Source organism: Ictidomys tridecemlineatus, chromosome 8 (genome assembly GCF_052094955.1).
Source record: "Ictidomys tridecemlineatus isolate mIctTri1 chromosome 8, mIctTri1.hap1, whole genome shotgun sequence".
Lineage (NCBI taxonomy): Eukaryota > Metazoa > Chordata > Mammalia > Rodentia > Sciuridae > Ictidomys > Ictidomys tridecemlineatus.
In genome coordinates, this window is record NC_135484.1 from 51,295,688 (window position 1) to 51,315,828 (window position 20,141).

The 20,141-nt window shown below is 37.8% G+C and overlaps 1 protein-coding gene across 15 annotated transcripts in view; it reads left to right on the forward strand.

Annotated features, from left to right (window-relative positions):
* LOC144366099 (heat shock factor protein 2-like) overlaps positions 1–20,141 on the forward strand; it is a 102,429-nt gene that overhangs the window by 15,588 nt on the left and 66,700 nt on the right. For 2 of the 15 annotated variants that reach the window (XM_078019465.1, XM_078019468.1), the window contains one exon: positions 17,369–18,072. The exons of 12 other annotated variants lie outside the window; for them this stretch is intronic. The gene's annotated coding sequence lies outside the window, so the exon portion shown is untranslated. Of the gene's footprint in view, positions 1–956; positions 2,266–17,368; positions 18,073–20,141 lie in introns of those variants that run through there. One more of the 15 variants, XM_078019470.1, reaches the window with a different exon arrangement.

Below are 20,141 nucleotides of genomic sequence, written 5' to 3' on the forward strand. Positions count from 1 at the left end.
AAGTTGATATTGATTGTAAAGCATTCTACTTTGTAGCCATTTTTTTTTGGAGGGTGATGTGCAGTTTTAAAGCTATAGCTTAGGTATTTTTAATTTATAATATTCTATTTTAATTATTTACTTATTTCATAAAGCTTGTGAGTCTTCTGCAGAATTAAATAGTTTTTCAACATTTTTGGCCTTGATTCCTAGCCTCTCTTTGATACACTGCTTTTTATAGTTGAGTTTATGATCCTTAATTTTTTACCACCTTTAGGTAGAAAGTTGATAATGTAATTTCAAGGCATACCCTGAGTCACTCTTTCTCATGCAGCAGTATCACTTGGAAAGCTTACTAAACACAAGTATTACTGGGCTTCTTCCTCAGAATTTCAGATTCATCAGTTTTGTAATGGGGCTGATCATTTACATGTCTAACCTGTTCCCATGCCAATGCTGCTGGGCTGTGGATCACACTTTAAGAAACAGTGCTAAAAAATTTGAAAGCTTCTTCATGTTTTGATGTGTTTTAAGTTTTTCCTATAAATTTAATCACATGTCAAAGATTAAATCAGCATATCTTGATTGTGAGCAGGGAGGTTTCATAGATGGGTCTCAACAATAATCTTCATAGAACCAGCTTTTTCTGACTTCATAATTTTATGATCTGTTCTGAGAACTGGCAATTCCTTTTGCCTCTAATTATATTACGTAGTATGAGGAAAATGTTTCCTGTCAAACACCAGTTTTCTATTTTGCATAATGTGATCTTGAAATCATTTTAAGTAAAAGATAGGAACTAAAAAAAAAAAAATCTGCCTGAAAGCTGGTGTGTTTTATTTTTTTCCCCTTTTCTATTAGTGTATTATACATAACAGTGGATTTATTATAATGTATTCATATGTGCACACAATAAAACAGTATAATTTATTCAATTTCATTTTCTACTGTCTTCCTCCCCCATCCCCTTCTTCTAGTCTACTGGTCTCCCTTTTTTAAAATTTGTTCTAATTAGTTATGCATGACAGTAGAATGCATTTTGACACATTGTACACAAAAGGAGCACAACTTCTCATTCCTCTGACTACACGGTGCAGTCACACCATTAGTGTGATTATACATGTACACAGGGTAATAATGTCTGTCTCATTCTACCCTCCTTCCCATCCTCACTGCCCCACCTCTCTCCTCATTCCCCTCTGCACAATCCAACATTCCTTAATTCTTTCTTACCTGTCTGTGCCCACTATGGATCAGCATCTGCTTATCGGAGAAAACGTTTATTCTTTGGTTCTTTTGGGGGATTGGCTTATTTTACTTAGCATGATGTTCTGTAGTTCCATCCATTTGCCTGGTTCCATAGTTTAGCTATTGTGAATTGAGCTGCTGTAAAACATGATGAGGCTGTGTGAATATAGTATGCTGATGTTAAATCCTTTGGGATAGTTGGGTCAAGTGGTGGTTCCATTCCATGTTTTCTGAGGAATCTCCATAATCCTTTCCACACTGTACCACTTTACTTTGCCACCAGCACTTTTTTTTGCCAACGCTTTACTATTGCTTATATTCTTGATAATTACCATTCTGACTAGTATTAGAGTGGTTTTGATTTGCGTTTCTCTAATTGCCAGAGATGTGCAACAGTTTTTCCTATATTTGTTGATTGGGATTGTATTTCTTCTTTGAAATGTCTGTTCAGTTCCTTGGCCCATTTATTGATTGAGTTGTTTTGTTGGTGTTGTTTTTTGAGTTTTTAATATATTCTGGATATTAATGCAGTATCTGAGGTGTACGTGGTAAAGATTTTCTTCTATTCTGTAGGCTGTCTCTCCACATTCTTGGTTGTTTTCTTTGTTGTGAAGAAGCTTTATAGTTTGAATCCATCCCATTTATCGATTCTTGATTTTATTTCTTGCCTTTTAGAAGTCTTGTTAAGGAAGTTGGTTCTTAAGCTAACATGGTGAAGATTTAGGCCTACTTTTATTCTTTTAGGCACAAGGTCTTTTTTCTAATGCCTAAGTCTTTGACCCACTTTGAGTTTTATGCAGGGTGAGAGATAGGGGTTTAAATTCATTTTGTTACATGTGAATTTCCAGTTTTCCCAGCACCATTTGTTGAAGAGGCTCTCTTTTCTCCAATGAATATTTTTGATTCCTTTGTCTAGTATGAGATATCTATTTATGTGGGTTTGTCTCTGTGTCATTTTTTCTCTACCATTGGTCTACGCATCTGTTTTGGTGCTAGTACCCTGCCGTTTTTGTTACTATAGCTACTGGAAATATTTTCTTGATTTTTTTTCTTATGTGCCAGGTGCTGTACACTGTGTTTGTGTGTGTGTATGTGTGTATACCTATATACCTATCACTTAAATATATATTATATTACATAATATATGTAACTATATATTTAACGTTAATACAACCACTATTCCTATTCTGTTTCTCACTCCTAGAGAAACAAAAAGTTAGAAAATTCCTTTGCTGAGCATTACACAAAGGCATTTTCTTCAGCACGGCCTGCTAGACTATACTTTGTATATGGAACATACAGAACGTAGAACTTTTTCTTTTTCTCCTTCTCCCCCCCCCCACTTCCTTTTCCATTTTTTTACTTTTTGGAGATGGGGTCACACGGCATTACATGTTGCCCTGGGTGGGCTCTAACACCTGGACTCAAGTTATGCTCTACCTCAGCCTCCTGCGTAGGTGGAACTGCAAGTGCCAGGCTGGTATGTAGAACTTCCAGCATTCTTGATAAATTGTCCTTTTAATTGAGTTGCCCTAACCTGCTCCAACATTATTTCTAGCCTTTATTATTTAGTATCTGGGATGGAGATATATATATTTCTATATTACCAATTAGTAACTATATTTACACACATGGTATTTGTTACTCATCTGGGAAAGATGTGGATTCTTCTAACTCCACCAGTGCAAATTTCCAGGATGATTTCACCCCATTGCACCATTCTACAAGAATTATAGGGTAAGAATGAAGCCCGAACATGCCACTTCAGAATGCATCCTCTATATTTTATATATATATATAATAAAATATATGATGTGTGTGTATGAAATATATAAAATTTTACCATTTATTGATGGATTTATATGTTGATCATGAAATGCGTATGTTGACAGCATCTTTATCTATTGACAAATTAAATATTTTCCTTGCTATAATTCTTCTTGGCGTGCTTAACACTTATCGAGGGAGGTGGGATAGAGGGAAGTTAAATTTAAAACGTTCCTTTATTTTTTAATAATTTTAAATTGCTGGTAGTAGTCTATGATAATTCATGCATTTTCTCACTTATCTACCCAACTTTCTAAAGATATGGATAATATATACGGTTGCATATGGGATCCACTTTAAAAAACTAATAATTGGGATAGCTTATGTTTTTTATTACTTTTTAAAAAAATAAATAACAGAATAAGTAGAGTTATTGCAAATTCTTGAATATTTTGGTAAATTTTTATCTTCTGCTTTCTCACTTCGATTGCTTTGTTTCATTTTAATTTTACATGATTACCAAATATAACAATGGACTAATAACTGTTTTAATGATAGCAATTTAACAAACTTCAGAATTACTTCCCTGTTTTCATGACTAACAAGTTCTCTGTCTAGGATAATTGTGTCTGGCTCATTCTTCAGTTTCCAAACTGAAACAATTTCGGTTTGGAAGTTAATTGTCGGAATGAAGATAGGATTGATGTTGGTCTTTCTGAGAATCAATGATCTGTGATTACAGGACACCCCCCCCCCCAAGAAAAAAAAGCAGTTGGGGGAGATAAGTGTGTATATAGAGAAAGTGTTTACTATGTTAATTAACATTAAGGCAATCTCATTAGTTTGCATAAAGGGAAGTTTTTATGAGGTAGGTGCTTAATCTTGTGATAGAGACTGGGTGTATTCAAGCATGGTCTTGTCTCCACAATCTGGAAATTTCACCTCATGGATTCTTTTTTTTTTCTTTTTGATACTGGGGATTGAAACCAGGGACACTCAACCACTGAGCCACATCTCCAGCCCCAAAGCAGCCTCTCTTTTTCTTGAGTTTACATCTTTAAGAACTCAGGTGGGATAGGTTTGCCTGTAATTTCAGGGACATAAGAGGCTGAGGCAGGATGATCTTAAATTTGAGGCTAGCCCCAGCAATTTATCAAGCCTGGCTGAAAATTTAAAAATAAAAAGAACTGAGGATGTAGCTCAATGGTAAAGTGCCTATGGGTTCAGTGTCCAGTACCAGAAAAATAAAAATACACGATGATTGAAGTTTATTTAAGTGCTCAAAAATTCCGCTTAAATTTCACTTAAGAAAATTTGTTTTAGAGCCAATGGGTTGATGTTCACTTAACCTATTGTTGTTTATCAGTGCCAAATATAATCCAGGTTTCAAGAGTACAGAGTGAAATAAAAAGTTGAGAAATTTTCTACTATGGAGTAACAATCCTAAATGTAATTCCCATACCTCTAAGGATCAGAAGGAGTTAAGATAAGGCCCTGCTTTCCAAGGTGTTTAAATTCCAACAAGTTAATGAGGAGGCAGTTTTGTAGAGTTGGGGACAAAGCAAAGAGATGAAGCACGTGGGCTGTAACAGACATACCCATTGGGACCAGAGCAATTTTGGAGCTAAACTGACAGAACGCATTTATAAGACCTCTCTCACAAGCATGAGTTGAACAGTAAATGACAACATAGTGTGTAGTTCTCACCTGATGGCTGGTGCAGAGAAAGTGGCCAACAAACAGAGCCTGCTGCCACTTTGTTCCTATTTGCTTTTTGTTTTGTTTAGGATCATTTTCCTTATTACCCTTTAGAAGGGGTTTGGGTTTGCTCCCATTACTCTCTTCCCAGAGCCCATTTTCAGGAGACTCTTTTCCTTGAGCTGTTCTTTCTCTATGTCTGTTCAGGAAACAAAACCTCAAGGTGGCAGAAATAAAATTTAAAAAAAGGAAGAATTTTTGGAAAGTTAATGGTTAAGTAGATCCTGAGGATTATATGAATCATCTCATAATGTCTCTGCCTTCAAGATAGAGCAAGTAGACATAATTACTCCGATTGCTATCAGAAACTAGTGACTGCATTTGTGTCCTGGGCTAGAAAAGGAAATCTTCTTGGTCCTTCTTATTCATCTCCAAATCTGAGAGAGAAGTCAGGCCTGTGTTAGCCAGTCTCTCCTCATAAAAGACTAATATAAAAATTTAAGCCCCTTTTAGCATCTCTTGAAGTGAGAATCCACGCTGTACCCCAGCTGTGTCTATTGTTGAAGAAGGAATCAACAATACCAAGTGTCCTTTTCTCCCTTTAGACCATTCCTCCTGTGTGTGTGTGTGTTTGAGTGTGTGTGTGTGTGTGTGTGTGTGTGTGTGTGTGTGTGTGTGAAGACTTTTTCATCACTTTGACAACATACCTGAGAAAATTAAATGAGTAAATATTTATTTTGGTTCAATTTCAGGCTCCATTGCTGTGGCCTGAAGTGAGGCAGATTACCATGGCAGAGAGCCTGGCTTCAAAACAGAGCTTCTCAACTCATGGAGATCAGGGAAATGGTGAGGGGAAGAGAGGACTGAGGAATATGATGTACCCGTCCAGGGAATCAACTCCAATGGCCTACCCTCCAACTAGGCCCTACCGCCCCCACAGTTTTGACCAACTCCCAATAGTCCTGTCCAATCATGAACCCATCAGTGGATTGATCCACAGATGAGGTTAGAGCTCAGGATTCGATTCACCTTTCTGTAGAGTCCGTTCTGAATGCTGGTAGATTGGGGTCCAAGCTTTCAACACATGACCTTTGGGCAACATTCCAGATCCAAATTATAGCAGGGTGCCTCCTTCTCTTTAGGTGTTCTGTGTTTGTTTATTGTTTTCAATCACAAATAATGATCCTTTTTCAGTGTAAGACCTATCACATTTGGCTTGAATCTGGTTCCAGTGGTGGTTGCTCCTCCTGCTGAAAGGCATTTCTGATCACTCAGATTCAGTCTTCTGGCATGGTTCGCTCTGACCACAGCTGTTTGTCATTTTATATTTCTATTATGAGAGAGAAACCTACCTACTGTATTCGAAACTGACCATCCAAATGAAAGCATTTCTCTTCTTCCAAAGAGAATGTTTGGAATGTTCCTGGAAGCTATGGGGGATATGGAGGGAAAACCCCGGCTCATTCGCGAGCACATGTGACAAAAAGCATCCAATAATCATAAGGGTATCCTTATACATATATTCAGTGCCCAAAAAGCACAAGGTATTGTGATAGATACTGTGAACAACATAAAGCTGTGTTATATACATTTCCTGCTGTGAAGTGCAATTGAATACAGTCAATCAGTGGAGAAGATGTTCCATAGAGTGATCCTTGAATTATAGTACGAGGTCAGCCATTGACGACTGTGGTGGTGAGGATCTCATATGGGGCAAAAGACTGAGTAAGAAAGAATAAGCCAGAAGTAGAGAGCCCTTAATAATGTGGCTTTGTTAAAACACCGTTGAAGGTTAAAATAATGAAAGCTTTTTGAGTCTATAAACATAGGGTGATAAATTCTATGCAAGACATTAAGTTTGTACTTCTTTTAATACCTCATAATTCATTCAAACATTTTCTTATAGATTTCAGTAGAATTTTTAAATCTCTTCAATGTGGGCCTCGTCTCTTCTTGTCTCTTTTTTTAAATTTTTATTGGTTGCTCAAAACATTACAATGATCTTGACATATCATATTTCATACATTTGATTCAAGTGGGGTATGAATTCTTACTTTTACCACGTGTACAGTTTGCAGGATCACATTGGTTATACGTCCAAGTTGATACATACTGCCATACTAGTGTCTGTTATATTCTGCTGCCTTTTCTATTCCCTCCCTATCCCCCCTTCTGTCCCCTCCCCTCCCATAATCTCTCTCTACCCCAGCTACTGTAATTCATTTCTCTCCTTTTTTCCCCTTTCCCCTCACATCCTCTTATATGTAATTTTGTATAACAATGAGGGTATCCTTCCATTTCCATGAAATTCCCCTTCTCTCTCCCATTCCCTCCCACCTCTTGTCCCTTCCAATTGGTAATCTTCTTTTCATGCTCTTCCAGCCTGCTCTGTTTTGAGTCCCCCTCCTTATATGAAAGAAGACATTCAGCATTTCTTTTCTAGGGATTGGCTAACTTCACTTAGCATAATCTCCTCTAATGCCATCCATTTCCCTGCAAATGCCGTGGTTTTGTTATTTTTTAGTGCTGAGTAATATTCCACCGTGTACAAATGCCACATTTTTTTAATCCATTCATCTGTTGACTGGCATCTAGGTTGGTTCCACATTCTAGCTATTGTGAATTGTGCTGCTATGAGCCTTGATGTAGCTGTACCCCTATAGTATGCTCTTTTTAGGTCTTTGGGAATAGTCGGAGAAGGGGAATAGCTGGGTCGAATGGTGGTTCCATTCCCAGCTTTCCCAGGAATCTCCATAATGCTTTCCAAATTGGCTGCACCAATTTGCAGTCGCACCAGCAATGTACAAGTGTACCTTTTCCCCCACATCCTTGCCAGCACTTGTTGTTGTTTGACTTCCTAATGGCTGCCATTCTTACTGGACTGATTTGGTGTCTTAGAGTGGTTTTAATTTGCATTTCTCTGATTGCTAGAGAGGGTGGGCATTTTTTCCGTGTATTTTTTGATTAATTGTATATCCTTCTCTGAGAAGTGTCTGTTCAGGTCCTTGGCCCATTTGTTGATTGGGTTGTTTGTTTTCTTAATGTTTAATTTTTGAGTTGTTTGTATACTCTGGATATTAGGGCTCGGCACATTTGTATTTTTAAGAATTGGCATAATCAATGAAATGTTCCGCACACGTTTGTAGGAAGATTAACATAACACTCCAGTGACAATACAGTAGTAGAAGGATTGATTTGGACTGACAAGTTGTTCAGTGAATGATATATTACCCATAAATTTGAATTCTCATTATCATAAGGAAGCAAGGTGAAAATAAGAATTTAAGAGAGTGTTGGGGATGTGGCTCAAGTAGTAGCTCCTTCACCTAGCATGCGTGAGGCATGGGGTTTGATCCTCAGCACTACCTAAAAAAATAAATAAAATAAAGATGTTGTGTCCACTAAAGGCTAAATAATCAATATTTTTAAAATAGAATGTAAAATAGTCCATAAATGTTATATACAAACTGTGAAAGTAGATTCTTCAACAGATTAATTGTCTACCTCGAACTAGAATCAGTTGCCTACTGATTTGCCTGGATGATGTTCTCAATTCTGGTTTTTTTTTTTTTTTTTTCATTCCACTGGGCAAACATCTGCAGGGCTTTCTTGATGGCAACATAGTGATTACTGAGCTCTACCCTATTAGAAATACAACTAGTTTTCAACTCATGAAAGTCTATAAAAGCCACTTTTTTAGAAGTCTCTAAACTTTGGAACTATTCAATGATACTCTATTTTTGCCAGCAATACACAATATATATATTTTTTAATGTAAAGGGCAAGGTATTGAACAGACACTTCACAGAAGAAGCAATACAATCAATCAATAAATACATGAAAAAAATGTTCAACTTCACTAGTAATGAGAGAAATGCAAATCAAAACTACTCTAAGGTTTCATCTCACTTCAATCAGAATGGCAATCATCAAGAATATCAGCAACAATAAGTGTTGGCGAGGATGAGGGGGGAAAAGGTACACGTATACATTGCTGGTGGCACTGCAAATTGATGCAGCCAGTCTGAAAAGCAGTATGAAAATTCCTCGGAAAACTGGGATCGGAAGCACCCTTTGACCCAGCTATCCCACTCATTGGTTTATAACTAGAGGACTTAAAATCAGTATACTAAAAATTCATTAAATTTCATTTAAATTAATACAATTTAACAAAGTGAATTTAAATAACATTTAATATAGATTAAGTCATTGAATATTAACGATATAATAAAAATATTAATAAAATTAATTTTAATAAAAATCCTCTTAGTGGTTTTAGAAACTACAGGTATCAGAGAAATATTAGCTATATATTCTACTTTTGTCTGCTGTCTCATTTTGCCTAACTTAAGCTAGAAACTTTTGTTTATCTTTTATCTTAATTTACCAAGATGAAAATGGGAAGACAAAACACCCAGTAGCTACACACATCAGCTTTTCCTTTGTTTTTTCTAAATTTTGCCTTAACATTGACATTATTTTATCCAGTATCCAGGTATTATGTTTTTATGTTAAAAGCATATGCCGTTTGATTTCAATCTCTTTTCAAATACATATATCTAAATCCCTGTTGCTTCTGTCATACTCACCAGATGACTATTATAGTATTTTAATTTAATCCCATCTTGATTTTTGCTTTAATCTAACAATTATTTGGAATTGTTTCTATGGCCCTAATTTCATTGTATATGGAATTTTTTTTTTTTTTTTTTGAGGAGTCAAAATTCTTCTAATTTTAGATGCACAAGGAATTGCAGCGTGTGTGATAACACCTTTACGGAATTGGCTGGCGTTTTCATTGTGGTCTAGGGCATGGTAAATTTTGGTGGCTGTAGCCTGTGTGTTTGAACATGATATGTAGTTTTGTGTGCATGGTACAACTTCTTGGTATAGCTACTCAGTCAGGCTTCTTAAGTGCATTACACAGCTCTTCTCTATCCCCTCCCTGCTTGTTGGTGGTTCCTTGTTTGGGTTCTGAGAGAGGGATGTTCAGTTTATGCCTTTTAATCTGCAGGGTTTCCCATGTTTTTGCTCTATATACCCCACGGTGTGGTACCCCAGATAACTATCTTATTGTTGTCCTGTGCTCTGTGATCCCTGGTATGTAATACTGAAAGCATGAAGCAGCCTGTTACCTCTCAGCTTCTGGAAGTGAACTGTTTTCTTGCACGTTCTATATTTGCTTTTGTCTTTTCAACTTGATCTACTCTTTCATAATCTATTTTTGTGTTCAGTCCTTGAAATTCTCATTCTTATTTTGGATCACTGAGCATTTCAAATGTCCTCTTCTAATTTCTGTGAGGATTTGGTGGTAGAAGGAGAAAGAGAGGTGAAACATGCTCATTTTCAGCCTTTAAGATTGAACTTCAAATCTTAGTGTAGTTTTGATTTTCACTTCTCTAAGTGCTAGTGATGAGGAGCATATTTGCATCTATTTGTTGATTAATTTTATATCATCTGGGGAGAAGTGTCTGTTCAGGTCCGTGGCCCATTTATTGAATGGGTCATTTTATTTATTTATTTATTTATTTATTTGTTTGTTTGTTTGTGTGTGTGTGTGTGTGTGTGTGTGTGTGTGTGTGTGTGTATTTAGATTTGTGAGTTCTTTCTATACCCTAGAGATTAGTGCTCTATCTGATGTGTGATGGGGCAAAACTTTTCTCCCAAGATGTAGGATCTCTATTCACCTCCCAGATTGTTTGTTTTGTGGAGAAGAAACTTTTTTAGTTTGCATCTATCTCATTTATTGATACTGGATTTTAATTCTTGTGCTATAGGAGTCTTATTAAGGAATTTTGGGACTAATCCCATATGATTGGAATTAGGGCCTACTTTTTCTTCTGTTACATGCAAGGTCTCTGGTTTTATTCCTAGGTCCTTGAATCATTTGAGTGGAGTTTTGTGCATGGTGAGAGATAGGGGTTTAATTGCACCTCCCTCCAGTTAGAATGTCAGCGATTTTTGAAAATGGCAGCTATTATGAAGACAACAACAATAAGTGTTGGTGAGGATTTCAGGAAACATGTACACTCCTACACTGTCGGTGGGACTGTAGATTGGTGCAGCCAATATGGAAAGCAGTTTGGAGATTCCCTGGAAATTTGGGAGTAGAACCACCATTTGACCTAGCTATCCCTCTTTTTGGTCTATACCCAAAGGACTTAACAACTGCAAACTACAGGGACACAGCCACATCAATGTTTATAGCAGCAAAATTCACATTAGCTAAATTGTGGAAACAACTTAGTAGATGAATGCATAAAAAAATGTGGCATTTATACACAATTAATATTACTCAGATACTTACCCTCTCGCTCAGTCCAGGAGACGCTAGCGACCTTCACTACCTCTGTCAGAGCCTGGTTGGGACAGCTGGTGCCTCGGAGAGGACAGGCTGATCCTGCCTGCCTCCCATGTACCCTTTGTCACAGGGAGCGACATTAATGTGAGACCAAATAAAATCCAGTCATAGACATTAATAGAATATCTCAAAAAAGTATTTAATAAAAAGGCTAGCAAATACAGGGTCTTTAATGAAACTTTAATAAAATTTATGAGACAAGGAAACTGAAAGCACAATATTTTCTTAGGAACTTTTCTGTTTGGTGTTATTCTTTACAATATAGAAGCTTTTCCTAAGAATGCAGGGAGTATGAAATTTCTAAGGCTATCTTGCTGTTTTCTCCATTAAACCCCTTGTCTTAAAAAAAAAAAAAAATCTTGAATCTATATTAATCTTTGTGATTTTCTGAGTACCTGTATAACATATTTTTCTCAAGAATGCAGTGAGGTCGCCGTTTCCAAGAGCTCTTAAATTCAGAAATATAAGAAGTGTGTTTCCAGGCATTGAAACCCAAAGGCTCACCTAGACACAATGGAGTGAGCAGAATATATAAAAATCTCTCATGACAAATCTGAACTCTGCTTTTCCCAACCATGTGAAGTCTACTGGAATCAGATTCCAAGTAATTTGGCAAGTGGAAGCCAAATATATAGTTTGATATTCTTCTCGGGAGTAAGCCGTGTGATGTTACAGGAAGGCAGATTTTAGTGCTGCATTTCTGATTGTATCCCCCCAAAAGTTGTTCCATGCATATCATGCAAGAATGGAACCTCCAAAAAATGAATAAATAAAAAAGAGGAAATTTGACGTAAGAAGGCTGGATAATATTTGCATGTTCGTGTGTTTTTACCACACATCATACCTTCTTATTTCTTCCTTGCTCTGATTTGAAGCATATGCTTTCATTTTTCATTTTGGCTTACTATGTTATCACTTAATAATAATTCAGTAAATTTACTTAGAACAAGAAAGTCACGTAATGACTCATGTCTTAGAGATGCTTTCAAATAAAAGTAATTGTGCATTTTGTACCATAGAGTATTCCCAGTGTTTCCTAGAATTGTTGCAACTGACGCTGGAAGCTTTGAAATAGAGCAGGAGGCATAAGGGCTGTGGCTTGTGACCCTTCCCAAAGTATGTAAGATTGATAGACATTGAATGCAGATAAAGAACTATGCATCATTGAATTTTTTCCTGTCACTAAAATGCTAGTAGAGCTCAAGGAATTGTGAGTCTCTTTGTCTACAGTACAGGAAAAATAAGAAATTTAAAGACTTGAGTTCCATACAATTTCTGATAACATACCTTAGGTTCTCAGCTTAAAAACACAAAAAGAGAAATGTCATCATTTTCCATAGCATTTGGAAACTTTACTATCAGAGCTCATCAGTTCTCAGACATTTATATGTTTTGAATACTTGGCCAATGTGACTTTGGGATGCATCCTCCAGTTGTTGTTTCAGTGATTTTGTTCATGCCTAACAACTGGTGGCATCTTAATTTTGGTCAAATAATGTAAATGTTAAGGTCAAATTTAGAAATAAGAAAGGAAAAGCTGATATGTGTGTAGCTACTAGGTGTTTTTCTTCCTTTTTTTTATTTTTGTAAAGTAAAACAAAAGATAAACCAAAAGGTTCTAGCTTAAGTTAGGTAAAATCAAAGAGGAGAAAAAAGAAGATAATGTTGCTAATACTTCACTGCCACCTGTAATTTCCAAAACAACTAAGAGCATTTTTATTAAAATTAACTTTATTGACGTTTATATTAAGTTATATAGTCGATATTAAATAATTCAATCTATATTATGTTAAATTTACTTTGTTAAATTGTATTAATTTAAATAAAATTTAATGAATTTTTAAATATAAATCATACTATAATTTAATATAAATGGAATTTATATTAAATTATAAATAAATTTAATATTTATTGATAATTTAATATAAACAATATCAATTAATAAAATAAATTTAGATCAAACCATAGTATTAATAAAAGAAATTTAAATAATACTACTAATAAGATTAATTTAAATTAGATTAATTTATATTAAATGATAGTATAATTTGTATTTCAAAATATATTAAATTTTGTTTAAATTAATTTTAATAAAAAGGTTCTGAATGGTTTTAGAAACTACAGGTGTCGGAGAAGTATGTGCTATGCAATCTGCTTTTTCTCTTCTCTGATTTTACCTACTTAAGCTAGAAACTTTTGATTCATCTTTTACCTTAATTTATCAAAAGGTTGTAACTACTCCTATTTTAAAGCTTTTCATCTTTCAAAAACTGTTGTTAGCTTATTTCTCTCCCCAACTTGTTTTGATCCAATGTTTTATAGAATGTGTTTATAAGAATTATTGTAGAGCCCCCAATAGTATGTAGATAAGCAGTCCAGATATTTAATGATACATTCCTACTAATTAACTTTTCCATTGGCAATGGATCACGTGATCCCACTTTGGGGTTGACTCATAGAAATACTCTTCCTTCTGGACATGTTTATCATCTGGAAAACTGAATTAATGTGGAGTGACTTTCGTAGAGAAATGGAAATCGGCAAAATGGATAGGGGTCATAGAATTTGGATTCAAGGCATCTTAGAATTTATCCACTAAGCTTCCTGTTTAGGTCCTCCCTATTGGAATTTTCGCTTGGTAGTTGTACAATGTTATCTTGGATAAACTAAATATTCTCAACGTTTTGCAACACTATATTTGGTTTTCATGTACTCTAAATCGGAGACATCCTTCTTATGGGTTGGGTTTTTCTTGTTTCCTGTAATTACATGTATCGTTTTTATCTTAATGCCATTAAGTGAGGTTGGAACTAGTGGTTCAAGAAGGCTGCTCTGTACAGTTGCTCGCTAAAGTACATCAGAATTGATAACTGGTGATGATTATCTGCTACATTGGAACAAAATTCTATAAACAAAAAGTGCTACAAAAAACAAAACAAATTTTTTTTTTAAAAGTACTATAGCAAAAAATCACAACAACAACAACAACTAAAGAAATAAAATAAAATACCCAGTAGCTATCCACTTACATATACCAGCTGTTTTGCTTTCTCTTTTTGTCTACAAACACATGAGTACTTTTTCAAAAGGCCATGCTGTAAAACATAAAAAAAAAAAGGGGTTATGGCTTCTTTAGAATAATGCTAAATATTTAGAAGATCCTGGAGTACAGCTCTGGCCCTATTGTCCGGGGACACTGGCAACGGTGTAAAGGTGGGTTTAAAAAGAGGATGCCCTGGTCCACCAAGTCCAACTCCAGCTAGGTTACTAAGAGGCACAGCTGCAGAACGTGGAACCAAGAGTGGATTCCCGTTGGTGCTTCTGCCAGCTCTTAATTTGGCTCCATCTTTAACATTTCCTGGTAAAGAGTTCTGGGAAAGAACTCTGAAGCACAGGTTGTTGATTTGGTTTCAGAGGTATGTCGGGGACACTTTTTGAAGCCCCTCCAAGCCAACTCCTCATCCACTTACCGACACCACCATAAGAATCTTTATTCAGCAAGTGCTGCATTTGGTCCTTTGGAATGTCCAGGATGCTCCCCATCAACTGCAATGCTTCAGGACGTTTGCCTTTTGGTGTCTGGAGATGAGCGATAAAAAGGTTTTGCATGAGGACTTTGTCCACTTTTCCTTCTGCGCTGTTGCCCAAAGTGGACGATTTCTGTTGTGCGTGGTCCAACATTTCTTTTCGGGGCTCCTTTTGTTTTTTCAGTTCTTCCATCTGTTCTTCCTCGAGATCTAAGTCTTCTCTCGGTCTGGAAGCAGAATCCAACAGAGCATTCGCTTGATCCAAACGTTCCCGCAGTGATGCTACTTCTCCTTCTAGCTTTTCGGCCTTGTTCTTCCATTCAGCTATTGACTGTTTTTCTTTGGCTAATTCGGCAGAATGCAGAGCTTTCTCTTCTTCTTGGAAGTGCTCTAGAACCCTTTTCAGGTTACTTGATGACAGGGCACTCTGTACTTCTTGGTCCCGTAAGTGTTGAACCTCGTTTTCTCTTAGGATTTTTACTTTGGTCTCTTGAAAAATATCAGAATTCAATGTTTGAGCATCTCCTCTCTCTCCAGGCAACTGGGCTTTTAGTTCTTCAATAGTTTTCTGCAAGTTCTTAATTTCCTCCTCTAAAATTAACTGGCTATACGCAGCATTCATCTGCTCATATTGGTACTTAAATTCATCCATTTCCTCCTCCTGCTCCCGTAAAGACTGAAGTAGTTGCATTTTACGCTGGTTTTGATTTTCAATTATATTCAGATGGTCTTGAATTTCATCTTCCAGATGATTTTTGACTATATTCAGTTGAGATACCTCCAATTCTAGTTCTGTGATAGCATCAAGAGCTTCAGGCTCAGCCACTGGTACAGCTTGATTGTGCTGTTCCCGAAGTATTTCCAGTTCTACTCGCAGATAGTTGTTTTCTGCTTTCACGTAGGTAAGACTTCTGTCCTTTCTTTCAAGGGATTGCCTTAAAGTTTCATTTTCTCTTAAGGCCTGAGAACACTTATCTAAATCCTTTTGTAGTTGTGAACTTTTTTCTTCGAGTTTTTCAATAAAAACTTCTTTCTCATTTATGACTTGTGTCAATCGCTCCTCTTCTTCTATGTAAGATGCCAAAATTTCCTCAGTTTCTTTTTCATCAGCAGTCATTTGCTCAATATTCTTTTTGAGTCCTGCTATTTCAAAGTCCTTCTCTTGATTGAGTTGAAGTGCACATTCGTGTTTCAGCTTTAAGTAAGAGGTCTTCAAATTGTGTGCATTGGAGAGTTCCTCAATAGTCTGCCTGTGATTATTTGCTTCTTCCAACAGTCTTTTTTCTGCCTGGTGCAGTTTGGCTTCAGTCTCTTCTTTGTCTCTTTGGAGAGTCTCCGTGATAGTGTCTCTTTCTTGAGAGATCTGATTGTAAGCAGCAATAGATTCTTCCAACTTACGCCTTACATCGTCACGTGCTAAAATCAACATTTCATTTTCCGTCTTGAGTTCAACAGCAACTTTCGTTAAGTTTTCATTGAGCTGTTCCTCTTCAGAAAGATTTTGCCTTAGGTTGCTCACTTCAGCTTCTCGTTCTTTAAGCATGTCATCCTTCCAGTGACTGTTCGAGTCTTCGTTCAGAGAAGTTGGATACTTACTCTTAAATCCAGACAGCTCCTCTTCAAGTTGTCTAATGTGATCCTTAAGCCCCAGGTTTTCCTGCTGGAGGTTTAAACTATTTTTTTGTGACTGATTTAGCTGATCTACTAAATCTTCTACTTTACCTTCAAGCTTCTGCTTAGTTAAATGCAAATCACTGAGGCTCTGCGCATTCTCAGTTAACTTCTCCTTCTGCACATGCAACTCTTGGGATATGTTCATTTGCTCATCCTCAAGTTGACGAACTCTCTTTTTTCCGTCATCTCGATCTTGTTCCAACTTCTTGATGACAAGGTCTCCTTCATTTTGTTGTTTGGATAGCTCATCTTGTATCAAAATCATGTGCTTTGAAGCTTCCTGATTCTGATGATCCAGTTCTTCTAACTCAGCTATCAGCATTTTCTTCTCATTGATAGTCTGATTCAGTTCTTCCTCCTTTGCCTTCAAGTGAAGTTTTAAGTCTAGTAATTGTACATTCAAATTCACGTCTGTTGAAGCTCTGCTTTTCATGACTTGATAGTCACAGCTCAATTTTGACAGTGACATCTGAAGTTCCTCTTTTTCTTGACTCAATGATGACTTCTCTTTTTCTAAAGCTTCAACATGCATTTTAAGTTTCAGATTGTCTTCAGCAAGGCGGTTATCCTGGTTTAAACCACTTAGTCTCACGATTTCCTTCTCCGCATCAGCCAGGGCTCGTTGAAGCCTGAGCACTTCTTCCACTGCTGAATGCTGAGGAAGGGTTCTTCCCTTTTCTGCCACAGTAGAACTCTGCTCCCAAACTGAAATTTCATGCTGATGATCATCTATGTCTGGACTGTGGTTTGGTTGAAGAGTCTTGATAGTATTTAGTACTTTGCAGATTTCACTCGAGTCAGAATGGTGTGTTCCCTGAGCCTCAGCAATCTGCCTCGAGTGGCCAACTTCAGATTCCTGTTTTGCAACTTCAGTTGATAATCTGTTTGTTTCTTGTTGTGATACAATTATGTCACTAAAGTCCGTGTCATCATCACGAAAGGCTGAAGAATGACTACCGATCAGGGAACCGAACGGAGCCGGTGCGGTTGTTGTTGGCACACCACAAGCTCCCGAGCGTACTGATTGAGCAGCTGCCCGTAGTTGGAACATTTGATCTTGCAGTACAGTCTGTCCTGCTTTAAGATGGCTGACCTCTACCTCTTTCTGTTGCAGTTGATCTTGGCAACTTACAGACTGATGGTTTCTTTGTAGCTCTGGCGCTTCATGCTTTTCTTCCAGGTCAGTACAATACTTTTTCGGTCTTTCATTCTCACATCTTAGTGTGGAATCAGTAGTTTCCATTTCCTTTCTCCGACAATGATGTAAAGCTGCTTCTGGGTCTCCTAAGTCATCCAGAAGCATGTCCCTGGTGAGGGTGGAGCTATGGCCGGTGAGGAAAGCCAAGCTGCTCCCCACCTGAGCCAAGAAGTGGCCCAAGCCTGAGCCCAGGCCTCCAAACCAGGCCGACATCGTGGCCACTTCAGCGAGCCATCGGACCAGCTCTGAGAAGCGCGTCCATCACCATCCACTTCTCTGCCCCGAACGTCCTCCGGCGTTGCCGGGGTCAATTATGACCCAAGCGCTCAGAATTCCTCAGAGCGCGGGGTTCCTGGGGCTCCACCAACCACCAATCATCCCTCCCTGCCTGTAAACTCAGAAGCCTGTCCTGCGCTTTGACCAGGGACCTGCAGCCAGTAGCACACTCACCCCCTGCAGGGCCTCTGCTTCTTCCCTGCACTTTCCTGTCAGCTATTGGCTCACGGGATTGGGCAGGGGTGGCTGGGAGGAGCTAGAGATCCAGGAAAGTGTCCTAGTTTGAGTCCCAAGGCAGTGTGCTGTGGAGCCAGGAAGAATCAATGTTGTAGATGAAATCCAAAGGTAGTTCACTGGACAGTTCCCTCTTGTCTGGGAGAGGTGGGCTTTTTGTCCCATTCAGTTGCATTCAGTTGACGAGGTGAGGTCTCGCTCCACATTAGAGAATGGAATCTATGTAACTAAAAGTCCCCGATTCAAAAGTAAATGTCACCCCATAACACCAGCACAGACACACCCAGAATAAAAGTTGGCCAAGTATCTGGGCATCGTAGCCCAGGCGAGTTAACATATAAAATTAACCATCACAAAGTCTTAATCAGTCTCAGAATTCAAATTATAATATGGATTAGATTTCACTAAAGAACCATCTTTACCCTTTCCAAAAGTAAAGTTTTGCTGTTAATCTATACATTTTCGAGTTCATTTGAACATTATTTGGTCCTTGTTAATTCTGATTGAAGTTTATTTAGGTGCTCAAAAATTCCGCTTAAATTTCACTTAAGAAAATTTGTTTTAGAGCCAATGGGTTGATGTCCACTTAACCTATTGTTGTTTATCAGTGCCAGATATAATCCAGGTTTCAAGAGTACAGAGTGAAATAAAAAGTTGAGAAATTTTCTACTATGGAGTAACAATCCTAAATGTAATTCCCATACCTCTGAGGATCAGAAGGAGTTAAGATAAGGCCCTGCTTTCCAAGGTGTTTAAATTCCAACAAGTTAATGAGGAGGCAGTTTTGTAGAGTTGGGGACAAAGCAAAGAGATGAAGCACGTGGGCTGTAACAGACATACCCATTGGGACCAGAGCAATTTTGGAGCTAAACTGACAGAACGCATTTATAAGACCTCTCTCACAAGCATGAGTTGAACAGTAAATGACAACATAGTGTGTAGTTCTCACCTGATGGCTGGTGCAGAGAAAGTGGCCAACAAACAGAGCCTGCTGCCACTTTGTTCCTATTTGCTTTTTGTTTTGTTTAGGATCATTTTCCTTATTACCCTTTAGAAGGGGTTTGGGTTTGCTCCCATTACTCTCTTCCCAGAGCCCATTTTCAGGAGACTCTTTTCCTTGAGCTGTTCTTTCTCTATGTCTGTTCAGGAAACAAAACCTCAAGGTGGCAGAAATAAAATTTAAAAAAAGGAAGAATTTTTGGAAAGTTAATGGTTAAGTAGATCCTAAGGATTATATGAATCACCTCATAATGTCTCTTGCCTTCGAGATAGCGGAGCAAGTAGACATAATTACTCCGATTGCTATCAGAAACTAGTGACTGCATTTGTGTCCTGGGCTAGAAAAGGAAATCTTCTTGGTCCTTCTTATTCATCTCCAAATCTGAGAGAGAAGTCAGGCCTGTGTTAGTCAGTCTCTCCTCATAAAAGACTAATATAAAAATTTAAGCCCCTCTTAGCATCTGCTGAAGTGAGAATCCACGCTGTACCCCAGCTGTGTCTACTGTTGAAGAAGGCGTCAACAATACCAAGTGTCCTTTTCTCCCTTTAGACCATTCCTCCTGTGTGTGTGTGTGTGTGTGTGTGTGTGTTTGTGTGTGTGAGAAGACTTTTTCATCACTTTGACAACATACCTGAGAAAATTAAATGAGTAAATATTTATTTTGGTTCAATTTCAGGCTCCATTGCTGTGGCCTGAAGTGAGGCAGATTACCATGGCAGAGAGCCTGGCTTCAAAACAGAGCTTCTCAACTCATGGAGATCAGGGAAATGGTGAGGGGAAGAGAGGACTGAGGAATATGATGTACCCGTCCAGGGAATCAACTCCAATGGCCTACCCTCCAACTAGGCCCTACCGCCCCCACAGTTTTGACCAACTCCCAATAGTCCTGTCCAATCATGAACCCATCAGTGGATTGATCCACAGATGAGGTTAGAGCTCAGGATTCGATTCACCTTTCTGTAGAGTCCGTTCTGAATGCTGGTAGATTGGGGTCCAAGCTTTCAACACATGACCTTTGGGCAACATTCCAGATCCAAATTATAGCAGGGTGCCTCCTTCTCTTTAGGTGTTCTGTGTTTGTTTATTGTTTTCAATCACAAATAATGATCCTTTTTCAGTGTAAGACCTATCACATTTGGCTTGAATCTGGTTCCAGTGGTGGTTGCTCCTCCTGCTGAA